The following is a 15,326-nucleotide window of genomic DNA, read 5'->3' as shown; positions in this document are numbered from 1 at the left end:
GAGTAACATCAAAGTGGGCCGGCCACTTTACGCAGCTTGCCACTTGTGCGAAAATTTCATCAAATGTGCATTATCGTTAGCGCTTCGTAAGTGTTATTTCCTACCATAAAAATTTTGGTTATGCTGCTAAAATTGAATAATTATAGTAAAAAAAAATTGCGTCAGCGTTAAATTGGTCCGCCACTTGTTGTAAAAATTTACCAAATTTTGTCCATAGTTAGTGCTTTTTTTCTGCCGTACGACTTTTCGTTAGCGCTGCCAAACTTAATTTATTAAGGTAACGTGACAATGGATAAGTCCAACTACATGCATCCCGTCCTTTGTCGGCAAATTTCACTAAACTTTCTTCATTGCTAGTAGTGCAATACTGTTGTTCTCTGACATAAAAATTTGAATCAGTGCTGCTAAACTTCAAGAATTAGGACTAACCTAAAGTAACGATGAACAAAAGTTGATGAATTTTTTCGACAAGTAGCAGGTTAATCACATTGACACCACTTTTAAGTTAATATAATTTTAAAGTTTAATTCTCTTTACATGTCGACCACTTTGAAAGTGTTAAGCATATACTCGCAATGCAGCTTTGTATAGGTTAAAAATATTGGGGAAGAAAATAGCACTAATGTAGCACTATTAGTGGAGTAAATTTGATGAAGTGTGTGGCAAGTGATAAACTACGTGAAGTTGGCCGGACACATTTTAAAGTTTAGCGGGAGAGGCGGTAGCTCAGTGGTAGCGCGCTTACTTCTAGCGTACGGAGTCCCTGACCAAGTAAGTTTGTGGTAGACAACATTGCGTGCGTGGAATTTCTCAGGAGACTCCTATTCCCTCCACATTCTCATTCCACCAATTCTTTCATCATCATTCACTTTCTTTAATCATCCGTCTTCCTCAGTCTAAAAGACATAATTTTGGAACGTTAAACTGCAAAATTTAATTTAATTTCATTTCATTTATGAAGTTCAGCAGCACTAAAGAAAATTTTTATGGTAGAAAACAGCGGAAACGACGGAGCATTTTGTAGCTTGTAAAGTATATCGCTATAACGATCAACATTTGTTGAATGTTGCCAACAAGTGGCGGTCCAACTTCACGTTGACGTTATTTTGAAGTTGTTTTAATTCTTGAATTTTATCAGCAATAACGAATTTTTTGCCACAAGAACAGCACTAACACAGCATTGACATTGGCACTAATTTGGTGAAGTTTGAAGAAAAAAGACGGGCTTGTGAAGTTAACCGGACCCATTTTGAAGTTGTTTTGATTCACTAAGTTCAGCAGCACTAACAAACACTAGGACAGAAAGAAGTACTAGCATTTGACCTTATGTGGGGAAGTTTGTTGAAGTGAATTGCTGCATACAGTTGGCCGAACACAGTTTAAACCACGACGTATAGTATCACTGAAGATTTTTTTTTCTTTTAACAATAGAAAGCAACATTTACATAGCACTATTGGTTAACAAAATTTAGAGAATTTTGGTGAAAGTTGTGGGCCAACTTCAAACTGACGTCGTTTCGAAGTCGCTTTAATTTTATAAGTTAAAAAATACTAATGAAAAATTTTACGTCAGAAAATAACACTAACGTAGCACTAACAATGAAGGAAATTTGGTGAAGTTTAGCAATAGTTAGCGGGCTGTGTGAAGTTGGCCGGACTCATTTCCATTTACAATAATTTGAGAAGTTTAACAACACTAACGATCATTTTGACGGCAGAAAACAGCACAAACGTACTACTAATGAGCAATAAAATTCGGCGAAGCTTTGTTAAAAGTGGCGGGTCAACTTTAAGTTTACGCCTTTTTGAAGTAGTTCTATTTCTTGAAATCTAGCAGCACAAACGAAATTTTTATTGTACGAAATAGCACTAATATACCACTAAGGATCGACAAAATTGAGTGAAGTTTAAGAGAAGAGACGAGTCAACTTCACATTTTCGTTATTTTGAAGTGATTCAAATGCTTGAAGTTTAGCAGCACTAACGAAAGTTTTTATTGCAGATAATAGCTCTAAGCATATTCGGTGATGTTTGGCGACAATGGTCGGGGAACTTCACGCTCATACCATATTCAAGTTGCTCTAAGTTTAGTACCATTAACGAAATATTTATGGCAGAAAACAGCACCAACACACCTATAACGATGAACACAATCTGATGAATTTTTGCAACAAGCGGAACGTCAGCTTAGCACTGATACCATATTTGAGTTAGTGTATCAACATTACCTTGTACACAGCAAACCCTTGAAAAGTATTAAGCATATACTCGCAATGCAGCTGTGAATAGGTTAACAGAAACATTTATAACAGTACTAACGTAGAACTAATGAGTAATAAAATTTGGTGAAGCTTCGTGAAAAATGGCTGGTCTACTTCACGCTTAAGCTTTTAGAAGTTGTTCTACTTCTTGAAGTTTAGCAGCTCAAACGAAATGTTTATTTCATAAAATAGCACTGTCCATGGACCAAATGTGATGAGGTGTGCGACAAATAACGGACTGCGTGAAGTTGGCCGGACCCATTTTGAAGTTGCTCTAATTTATGAAGTTTAGCAAAACGCACAATGGCTCAGCGGTAGAGCGCTTATCTCTAGCGATTGCGGACCCCGGCCAAGTAAGTTTGTGGCGGACAACATTATGTCCGTGAGATTTCTCAATGTACTCCTGTTTCCTCCCACATTCTGATTCCACCAATTCTTCCATCATGATTCACTTGTTTTAATCATTCGTTTTCCTTAGCTTAAAGAACATAATTTTGAAACGTTAAATTCAAAGATTTCATTTCATTTCATGAAGTTTAGCAAAACTAACGAAATTTTTTACGATGGAAAACAGCCTTAACGATGGAGCATTTTCGGTGAAGTATGTCGACAAGTAATGGGGAACTTCACGCTGATGCCATATTCAAATTGATTTAAGTCTTAATGTTTAACAGCATTAACGAAAAGTTTACAACAGAAAATAGTATTAGTGCACTTGATGAATGTGAATGTTGCCAACAAGTGGCGGACAAACTTCACGTTGACATCATTTTGAAATTGCTCTAATTTTTGAATTTTATCAGCAATAACGATTGTTTTTTTACGACAGGACAGCACTAAAATTGCATTAAGGATGGAGGAAATTTGATGAAGTTTGACGACGAGTAAATGGCAAGCTATGTGAAGTTTGGCAGGACCCATTTTGAAGTTGCTTTTACTCATCAAGTTTAGCAGTACTTATGTACATTTTTAAGGCAGAAAATAATGCTAACGTTGGAGCTAATTTGATGAAATTTGGCCACAAATGGCAGGCTAAGTGAAGCTGGTCGGACTCAATTTGCTGTTGCTTTAATTCATGAACTAATTATTTTTTTTAAATAAGAAACAGCACTAACGTAGCACTAACGACAGACAAAATTTTGCTAATTTGGCGACTAATGGCCGGCCACCTTTACGCGCTGACTCTATTTTGAAGTTGCTCCAATTCTTGGAGTTCAGCAACACTAACGAAAAGTTTGACGGTAGAAAATAGCACTAACGTAACACTAACAACGAAGAAAATTTAATGAAGTTTGGTAACAAATGGTAGTCTGCGTGTAGTTAGCCAGACCCATTTTGAAGTTGCTCTAATTAGTAAAGTTTATTAGCACTAACGAAAATTTTTTCTGCAGAAAACACAACTAACGTAGCACTAACGATGGACAAAATTTGGTGAAGTTTTTCAACAAGTGGCAGGCCCACTACATGACCTTGCCCTCCCTACCTGAACCTCCTAAACTTAATGACCACTAGCTAAACCGTAAGCTAAACCGTATGAATTATGTAGTTCACGAAATTTTTCAGCAGAATTCACGAAGACAAAAGGTTTTGAACCGAACGTTAACTCGAATTCGCTGCTTTCAATTGAAGTATTATTTGATATTTTTAACGTATCCACTATTTATACTGTTACTGTCACAGCTAATTTCCATGTATTTAATTTTCTCTGCATTTACTTGTAAACCCATGTTCTTAAAGGCGTTTAATAAAACCTCTGCACATCTTTCCATTGTCCACATATCCGCTGTCAGATTTACACCATCAACTTAAGCCACAACCAACTGAGTGCAATTCAGCTCTATACAATGGTTGCTATCTTTGATTTTTCTTATAGTATATTTTAGAACAAAATTGAATAATAATAGAGACAATGCATCTTCTTGTTTCTCTCATTCTCGACGTGAAAGTTCCTGGACAAGTATTTTCCTACTCATGCTTTACTTTGGGATTCACTTAAACACATTTTAATTAATCTAATTAGCTTTTCCGGTGTTCCAAATTCGGTAAGAATGTTATACAATGTTTCCCTCCCAACTGAATCGTAGAACGGGACTGAAATCAACAAAACAATTGATGTATCAAAGTTCATTGATGTATCAAGAAGTAATGTATTCCCATTTCTTTTCGAGTATATGACGACGGCAAATATCTGGTCGATAGTTGATCAATTTCGCCTAAATCTGCACTGATAATGTCTATGATAATTCCATCTTCATATGGAATCAATCTTGCTAACAATATGCATGAGAAGATTTTGTAGGATCTTGGAAAAAGAGAGTTGCCTTGATAACTATTACAATCAGTTTTGCGCCTTTCTTGTGAATTGGGACAATGATTGATTCTTTCTACTTTCGTAGAATTTCACCGTGTTCCAGATGAGAAGAATAAGTTTTGTGTTTTTCCACAGTTTCCCCTCTCCAGATGAAATTAACTCAGCGGAAATGTTGTCTTCAACTGTAAATTTCTATTTCTTTACTTTCTCTATAGCAATTTCTATTTCTGTTCGGTTAGGCTCTGGAATATTCAGTTCTGATGTGTAAATTTCACTTTCTACATGTACATTATTTTTTGGCTGCGAATTGAGCAAAGTTGAAAGAAATCTTTCCATCTATTCAAAATACTATCTGTATCCGTGAGAACTCTGCGCCCACAGCAGGGACAAAAGGAAACAATTACTACTCTTGGATTTTCGAAAGGGGACCGGTTCTTCAAAATATATGCTAAAACAAATTACACTTTTTTTTTACCCATTCAGTGTTTAATATATTTACTGTAGTTAATAAAGTTATGTAATGTCCGTCAAAAATAATTGTTTTACAATTACATGAAATGATGAAATTTAAAAAAAAATCCTGTCCTACAAGTTATACATTCCAAAATCACATCGTTGTATATAGGAGTTGGATATCCTTCAGGCGTTCATTTCATGGCCAAGTGATAATGAAAAACGAAGGATAACTTTTTCTCTAGTCTAAGATGAATCTTTATTCTTTGAATCGTTTTTGCCCAATGAACACCATACACTGACATTATAATTAATTGTGTATGTGATGTATTTGCCTACTACATACTTCATGCAAGAAGAAAGAAAACACTGATCATAAATAAATTAGAAACTCCAAGCGGAAGTAGGCTTAATCCTGCAAACGCTGCAACATAATGAAAGAGTAATCGAAAAATCTCCCTTTCATACTACCCCTTGCCGATTTTTTATCAAGACGTCTTTCACTTGTGTCTGTAAGAGAACATATACAGATGTTGTGAGGAATGACAAGGAGATTCATGCTCATATGCGAATGATGTGCTGTGTAAAGAGCACAGATTCAGCTAGTGTTAGTGAATCAACAGGAATAAGTAGAATAATGTGGTCAATATCTTTAAGAATGCTCTAAAACCAGTGATACTCATCTGCTCATATATTACTAACTGCATACAAACTACAATTGAAATTTCTATTCAAAGGGTGGTGCAGAAATTTACTCTATATTTTACATATGTACGGCGCACGAAGCTAATTTGGTAGCTAAACTTTCAACTTTCAGCAAAACAAGATGGCTCTATTTTCTACTACAGAGCGTTCGACCTATACAGTATGTCGGAAAAGTAACGAAACTTTTTTCTTTAGAGATAACCACTAGCTCCATCTAGTGAAGCAACAGATCATAGGATAGCTAGATATCTGATAAACAAAACGAGATCACAATCATGAGAACCAATTAACGGAGTGTCAAGTTACAGCAAGAAAAGTAAGAGTATCTGGTGTCACCTCGTTACATAAAAACGATGGGGAAAAGAGCCAATATTAAATTTTGTTTCAAACTAGGTAAAACCTTTTCACAAACATTGGAAATGATGAAACAAGTGTATGGTAATGAGTGCTTATCTCCTACACGTGTCCGAGATACACGTATACGTACGATTCCACGTATACACGATTCCGGGACGGTCGTGAGTCCCTGAAGACGACCCAAAAGCCAGGAAGAATGAAAAGCAAAAATCTCGATGAATTGGTGGAACAAGAGCTTGAAATGATCGCTCACGATGCGAATTCGACTGTGAGATAGATGGCGAAGGAATCAAATACGACGAAAGACGTAATTCACGAAATTTTGACAAAGGATTTTAAGAAACAGAAAATTGTTCTCGATTTGTACTGCACACCTTAACTGACGACCCAAAAAGTTGATCGCGTTGAACATTGCAATGACCTGATTAAAACAGCCAGGCGGAATAGAACATCCCTGAAATCGATTATAACTGGTGATTAGACTTAGTGCTTCAAGTACAACCCACAAACAATACACCAAATTGCTACGTGGAAGTCCCTAGGTTCTCTGAAAGCGAAAAAATTGTTTTCAAAAATCACGTGAGAAGACAATGTTGATTTGTTTTTACGATTCCGAACGTATTATACTTCGAGAATTCGTTCCACAGGGTCACTGTTAAGGGTGAATATTATCTCGATGTTATGGAGCGTTTGTGGAAGCGAATCGTTTGCGTAAGGCCCGAGTATCGAGCGCCAGGCAGTTGATCTTTATTGCACGACAATGCACCATGTCACAGAACCACCGCAGTTTGTGACTTTTTTTTTTGGCTAAGAAGCAAATCTGTGGGCTTCCATATCCTCCGTATTCGCCTGATCTATCACCGTGTGACTACGTCCTATTCCTAAAATTAAAATTGACTATGAAAGGACATTACAATGTTACACACGTAATGATGGGCAGTGGGAATATTCCCGGTGGGAAGGAATTTAAAAAATGGAAATATTCCCAGGTTTTTTCCCTGGCTTATAAATTCCCGGGAAGGAATTTATTTCCATTTCTTTACTTTATCTTCCAAATTATAAGAACAATATGACTAATTACTTTATTTTAATATATTATGATTTAATTCTAGGTTTTAAAGAATTTGGAGGTTAAAACATTTAAAATTCTTTGACTGTACTTTTTATAACTAATAATATAATTTTTTGTCCCATTTTCATGTGCACTAAAAAGTAAGGCAATCGTTTAGAATTGGGGGGCCAAAACTAGCAAAACTTAGGATGACACAACTTGGGCTTCTTTGTAACGGACAGCCTTCAGGAAGTAGGACCTTCATAACCTGAGTCATCGCAATTTTCGGATCCTCGCATAAAGTGTCACTATCACCATCATCATCATTGTTGATTGAAGCATTTACTGAAAGTCTTCCTTATCTCTTCTTGCATTGTCAATTTAATATTCACTCCTGCCATCGTTCCTCGTCTGCCTTTATCCCTCTGCGCCAGCAACAATTCGTGATCTGCTGGTATTTTAATAATTTGAAGAACTTCGGCATGAGCCACATCGAAAAGGTAATCAAGAGTGTCCACAAACACATTTTCCTTAGTTTCAGGATCTAAATAGTATATATACTAGAGTATATCCACGATTCCTAAAGTGTTTCACATGTATCTTGTTTTCAAATGTCAAATAATTGTAATCAATGCTAGATTTGGGAAGAAAATCTTAAGTAAAATGAGAAAGTCAAATGAGGTTTCAAGGGCCCAATGTAATATACACGTCACGTACCCTATACGAGACCTCTAAATATATCATCACCAAACTTTACCCATCGTGAATACCTCCGGACGTCATGTACTGTAAGTGTGAAAATGTACCTCAAAGAGAAAAACTTGAGCTGATCCAAGTTAAGACACGCTGAGTTTCGCATATATTCTATAATGCTTAAGTACGTAAACGTAGCTATAAGTTTGAGCGCGTTGAGAGTAGTAGAAAATGGATCGATCTGGAACAGACCTGAGCCACTTTTGATCAACTCACAAGCCCCTGGGAAAATGACCACCTTGCACCGTGAGACCACGGTCTTTTACGACCGCCATTTTAGAGGGTGTACTCGTTCCCTTTTATGAGCACTTTTTCAACCCTTATTTTAACATAGGAGATAACACATAAGATTACGAACACATAGAAGAAAAGATAACACATAACACTACGTAACATACAGCAGAACAGATAACACATAAGAGTACGTAACATAACAAGGGTGTATTCATTCTCTTTTATGAACATATTTTTCAACCCCTATTTTAACATAGGAGATAACACATAAGATTACGAACACATAGAAGAACAGATAACACATAAGACTACGTAACACACAGCAGAGCAGATAACACATAAGACTCGTTCTCTTTTACGACCTCCATTTTAAGGGGTGAATTCGTTCCCTTTTATGAGCACTTTTTCAACCCTTATTTTAACATAGGAGATAACACATAAGATTACGAACACATAGAAGAGAAGATAACACATAAAACTACGCAACACACAGCAGAGCAGATAACACATAAGAATATGAAACATAGCAAGGGTGTACTCGTTCCCTTTTATGAGCATATTTTCCAACCCCTATTCTGAACATAGTAGATAACACATAGAAGAGCAGATAACACATAGCACTATGTTAACATAGTAGGTAACATAAGATTATAACATATAAGAGCAGAAGACTACATAACATATCAGGCCTCCATTTTAGGGGTGAACTCGTTCTCTTTTATGAGCATATTTTTCAACCCCTATTTTAACATAACAGAAATAACATAAGAATACTTATTTTAACATAACGAGCAAAGATTACAATCGAACACCCACGGTCTACAGATAATCATTTTAGATGGTGTATTCATTCATTCTCTTTGATGACCATTTTTCCACCCCTAATGAAATTACATAGGAGAGCAGATAATACATAAGATTCGTTCTCTTTTACGACCTCCATTTTTAGGGTGAACTCGTTCCCTTTTATGAGCACTTTTTCAACCCCTATTTTGAACATTTTAACATAGTAGAAATGACATAAGCATGTCCTCAAACTACTGGCCATCGTGAACAAAAGGTCAAACTCGAAAACGAAACAACATATTGAGGTGCTGTTTCCAAATCTAGTAACTGGTCATCAACTACTACAAGTTCCAAAATAGTGGCCATCGAGGTCAAAGGTCAAAATACTTAAAACCCAATAACACGAAAACTGAGCCACATATTGAGGTGGTATTTCCACATTTAGTAGTCGACCACCAACTACTACAAGTTCCAAAATAGTGGCCATCGAGGTCAAAGGTCAACATACTTAAAACCTAATAACTCGACAACTGAGCCATATATTGAAGTGCTGTTTCCAAATCTAGTAATTGGTCACCAACTACTACAAGTTCCAAAATAATGTCCACCAAGGTCAAAGGTCAACATACTTAAAACCTAATAACTAGAAAACTGAGCAAAATATTGAGGTGCTGTTTCCAAATCTAGTAACTGGTCACCAACTACTACAAGTTCCAAAATAATGATCGTCTGGGTCAAAGGTCAACATACTTAAAACCCAATAACTCGAAAACGGAGCCAAATATTGAGATGCTGTTTTCACATTTAGTAATAGTTCATCAACTACTAGAAATATCAAAAATAGTGGCCATCGAGGTCAAAGGTCAACATACTTAAAACCTAAAAACTTGAAAACGGAGCCAAATATCGAAGTGGTGTTTCCACATTTAGTAATTGGTCATCAACTACTACAAGTTCCAAAATACTAATCATCGAGGTCAAACGTCAAACTCGAAAACGGAGCCAAATATTGAGGTGGTGTTTCCACATTTAGTAATAGTTCATCAATCACTGCAAGTTCCAAAATAATGACCATCGAGAGCTTGTAAACGGAGCAACGGATTGAGGTGTTGTTTCCAAATCTAGTAATAGGTCATCAATTAGTAAATGTTAAAAAGTACTGATCATCGAGGTCAAAGGTCAACATACTTAAAACCTAATAACTCGAAAACGAAGCAACGTATTGAGGTGCTGTTTCCAAATCTAGTAATACGTCATCAACTATAACATGTTCCAAAAGTACTCACTATCGAGGTCAATGGTCAAATATTTAAGCCTTAATAACTTTAAACAAAACCTGTGTGACCTATTCAGTTTTGTACCAAGCAGAGAGAAGTGAAGAATGAATAAATATGACTAGCTTACTTCGAGAAAGAAAGCAAAGATATTTCATTTTTAACTAGCTGAAAATTTTAAATCATCTTGTATTATTTAAACAAACGAAAGGATAAATTTTATACCAATGAGAAATGCCATTTTATACCATTTTGTATTACTCCAATAAACGAAGGAATACCAGAAAAAAATAAGTGAAGAATGAATAAAATTTAGGTGGATTATTTTCTTTTGTACCAACTGGAAAAGAGAAGAAGAGCTACATTAACAAGTTCATAATTTCGATGTTCTACTTTTTATACCAACGAGAAAAAAATGAACTAGCTGAATATACGAAAGAATAAATTTAAGTGACCTATTCAATTTTGTACCAATGAGAAATGGCTCAGCAAAAGGCGAAGAAGGACTATTTTAAACAATGGAGTATTTAGTTTTGCACCATTTTGGAGTATTCAAATAAACAAAGGACTTATAATTTGTGTCAACTCTAAAATCAATTAAACGAAGTAATGCATTTGAAAAACCGAAGTTGAGTATTTTATACCATTTTGTATTATTTCAACAACCAAAGGAATAAGCAAAAAAAGGATTATTTTATATCATTTTAAACTAGTCTAATAAACGAAGGCATAAATATGAGTGAGCTATTTAATTTTGTAGCTGAGTATTTTAACGAAAGAACAAAATTGTACTAACTAGAAAAAACCGAAGAAGGCCCATTTTAACTAACTGAGAATTTCTGTACCTTTTTGTACTATTTAAACAAACGATGGAATAAATTTAAGTGACCTATTCAATTTTGTACCAATGAGAAAAGGCATTTAACTGGCTCAAAATTTGAGTTGTCTATTTAGTTTTGTACCAACCTAAGAAGAAGGGCGAAGAAGGACTATTTTATAATTTTACTACTCAAATAAGCAATGGAGTATTTAGTTTTGTACCACCGAGAAAAACAAAGAAATTGCACCATTTTGGAGTATTCAAATTAACAAAGGACTTATAATTTGTGTCAACTCTAAAATCAATTAAACGAAGTAATGCATTTGAAAAACCGAAGTTGAGTATTTTATACCATTTTGTATTATTTCAACAAACAAAGGAATAAGCAAAAAAAGGATCATTTTATATCATTTTAAACTAGTCTAATAAACGAAGGCATAAACATGAGTGAGACCAGAGAAAAACCGAAGAAGGTCCATTTTAACTAACTGAGAATTTCTGTACCTTTTTGTACTATTTAAACAAACGATGGGATAAATTTGAGTGACCTGTTTTTTGTACTAACCAGAAAAAATCGAAGAAGGTACCTTTATACTAGCTCAATGAACGAAAGAACAAATTTGAGTGTTCTACTTTTTATACCAAACAAAGAAGAACCATTTTGTACTACTCAAATAAACGAAAGAAAAATGTGAAAAAAAGACCAATTTATCTAGCTCAGAATTTATATATGTTTTGTTTAGGTGTCCTACTTTATGTACCAGCGTGAAATGCCTTTTTAACCAGCTCAGTAGTATTCAAATAAACAAAAAACCGAAGAAGGATCATTTTAACTAGCTCAGAATTTCTGTACTTTTGTGCCATTCAAACAAATGAAAAAACTAAATTTGGATGGAGTATTATTTTTTGTGCCAAGCAGAAAAAGGAAAGAATTTGTACTGACCAGAAAAGGCAAAGAAGGATCATTTTATACCTTTATGTGCTATTTAAATAAACGAAGGAATAAATTTTTGTGACCTATTCAGTTTTGAAAACAAGCAGGAAAAGGAAAGAATTAACATTTTGTACTAATCAAATAAACGAAAGAATAAATTTTGAGTGGCTTAAGCAAAGAAGGTCAATTTGTACCTTTTGTGCTATTAAAACTGAGTGACCTATTCAATTTTGTTTGCAATTAAAAAAAACGGAGAAGGTCTATTTTATGTACATTTTGTACTACTCAAATAAACAAAGAAATACCATATTCTGCTACTCAAACAAACGACGGAATAAGCTCAGACTTTCTATACCTTTGTGTGTTATTCAAATAAACGAAGGAATAAATTTGTGTGACCTATTCACTTTTGTAACAATCAGAAAAAGGAAAGGACTAACATTTTGTACTAATCAAATAAGCGAAGGAATAAATTTGAGTGACCTATTGAAGAATGAATAAATTTTGTTTGCAATTAAAAAAGCGGAGAAGGTCTACTTTCTGTACAAATCAGAGAAAAAACAAATTTGTGTGACCTGTTCACTTTTATAGCAAGCAGAAAAAGCACGAAAAAAAAGGAAAGAAAGTTCATTATAACAAGCTCGGTATTTTTATACCATTTTGTATTACGGGTGGTCTATTTCATATTTGTACCAATCAGAAGAAAAGCTCAGAATCTTATACCTTTGTGATGCTACATTTTGTATTATTTTTGTATCATCCAGAGAACAATTTAAATTGCCTCTCCCGTCACTAAGAAAGGCTCATAAAATATTTGAACGTGAGATTTGACAAACCAGAGTTGCGTAATAATTGTGTAGAACAGACTCCATAGTAATTTGCGTAATATCATGCATGGCCATTTTTGATCACAGCAGAAGAAGAGATTATATCAAAGTAAGAAAAGCAGATATTTAAACAAGGTTACGAATGCGTTACCTAACATTTGTATTGCTAGTCTCCTTCCTCGTCTAAGTCCAAAAAGACAAATATATATTTTTGCATTTATGTATTTTATTATAATGGAATATAAGTTTATGGAGTATATTTGGAAATAATAGAACATACATCATGATGTTGTATTGTTTTGAAACATATTATTAAACACGGAGAATGCATAGAATGTTTTTATTGTAGATATATAAAATTATTTATTTGATTTGTTTTTGCTGAAGAGTAGAAAAATGACTAGCAAGGAGAATGTTTATGTTTCACCTAGAGAAAAAGAAATTAAGCGTGAAAACGAGAAACCTATACTGTTAATCCAGCCATCTGACCCCGATTTGCCAGACGAATTACGTGATAAAGTGAGAATCATATATACAACACAAGAAATAGAAGATGTGTATTATTTTAGACGGTATAATAGATATAATGATGAAATACTCCCGGAAAGTGATGATGACAGTGTTTCAAATATTACCTGTTTTGAACTGGAAGCTAATGAGTGCGACTGTACTAGTGAAACTATTAGTGATACATGTGTTATACAATTATTTAATGAGTATACACCAAATTCAGTATTATTATGTGAAGCATGTTCTAACCATAATGAGAATGAAAAAGATCACAACTGTTTGCTGCAGTATGATTACGAATTATTGCAAAAGGTGTGGACGATCTTAATTAAACGTGAAATGAGAGAGACAATCTATAAATTTTATTTAAAGAAGCATTTTAAAGGTTGTAATAATAAGAACACTTATACTGTGGAGAAAAAATTTAATCTGGTATATGAATACATTACAGAGTGTGATTATTATATCAACAAAATAGTAGAGATGTTTTTAGAGAAAGATAAACAATTATTTAATTCTGTAAATGAACACTGAGCCCACTGTAGCATATGCATTTGATTGTGTAAAAATAGAAGAACTTGAACTGTTAAATGGATCAATTTGTAGTACTGTAATATTACAAACATTGGACTCTGGCAACTGAATTGTCACTGAGAGGCAATTTAAATTGTTCTCTGGATGATACAAAAATAATACAAAATGTAGCATCACAAAGGTATAAGATTCTGAGCTTTTCTTCTGATTGGTACAAATATGAAATAGACCACCCGTAATACAAAATGGTATAAAAATACCGAGCTTGTTATAATGAACTTTCTTTCCTTTTTTTCGTGCTTTTTCTGCTTGCTATAAAAGTGAACAGGTCACACAAATTTGTTTTTTCTCTGATTTGTACAGAAAGTAGACCTTCTCCGCTTTTTTAATTGCAAACAAAATTTATTCATTCTTCAATAGGTCACTCAAATTTATTCCTTCGCTTATTTGATTAGTACAAAATGTTAGTCCTTTCCTTTTTCTGATTGTTACAAAAGTGAATAGGTCACACAAATTTATTCCTTCGTTTATTTGAATAACACACAAAGGTATAGAAAGTCTGAGCTTATTCCGTCGTTTGTTTGAGTAGCAGAATATAGTATTTCTTTGTTTATTTGAGTAGTACAAAATGTACATAAAATAGACCTTCTCCGTTTTTTTTAATTGCAAACAAAATTGAATAGGTCACTCAGTTTTAATAGCACAAAAGGTACAAATTGACCTTCTTTGCTTAAGCCACTCAAAATTTATTCTTTCGTTTATTTGATTAGTACAAAATGTTAATTCTTTCCTTTTCCTGCTTGTTTTCAAAACTGAATAGGTCACAAAAATTTATTCCTTCGTTTATTTAAATAGCACATAAAGGTATAAAATGATCCTTCTTTGCCTTTTCTGGTCAGTACAAATTCTTTCCTTTTTCTGCTTGGCACAAAAAATAATACTCCATCCAAATTTAGTTTTTTCATTTGTTTGAATGGCACAAAAGTACAGAAATTCTGAGCTAGTTAAAATGATCCTTCTTCGGTTTTTTGTTTATTTGAATACTACTGAGCTGGTTAAAAAGGCATTTCACGCTGGTACATAAAGTAGGACACCTAAACAAAACATATATAAATTCTGAGCTAGATAAATTGGTCTTTTTTTCACATTTTTCTTTCGTTTATTTGAGTAGTACAAAATGGTTCTTCTTTGTTTGGTATAAAAAGTAGAACACTCAAATTTGTTCTTTCGTTCATTGAGCTAGTATAAAGGTACCTTCTTCGATTTTTTCTGGTTAGTACAAAAAACAGGTCACTCAAATTTATCCCATCGTTTGTTTAAATAGTACAAAAAGGTACAGAAATTCTCAGTTAGTTAAAATGGACCTTCTTCGGTTTTTCTCTGGTCTCACTCATGTTTATGCCTTCGTTTATTAGACTAGTTTAAAATGATATAAAATGATCCTTTTTTTGCTTATTCCTTTGTTTGTTGAAATAATACAAAATGGTATAAAATACTCAACTTCGGTTTTTCAAAT

At 34.1% G+C, this 15,326-nt stretch overlaps 1 protein-coding gene across 1 annotated transcript in view; it reads left to right on the top strand.

The window, feature by feature from the left end:
- Nucleotides 1–15,326, top strand: part of LOC145666062 (uncharacterized) — a 46,112-nt gene that overhangs the window by 13,334 nt on the left and 17,452 nt on the right. The gene's annotated exons all lie outside the window — the stretch shown is intronic.

This window comes from Thermobia domestica, chromosome 12 (assembly GCF_964235325.1).
Source record: "Thermobia domestica chromosome 12, izTheDome1.hap1.1, whole genome shotgun sequence".
NCBI classification, from domain to species: domain Eukaryota; kingdom Metazoa; phylum Arthropoda; class Insecta; order Zygentoma; family Lepismatidae; genus Thermobia; species Thermobia domestica.
The sequence above is the reverse complement of the archived record's forward strand: the minus strand, read 5'-3'. Positions and strand labels throughout refer to the sequence as shown.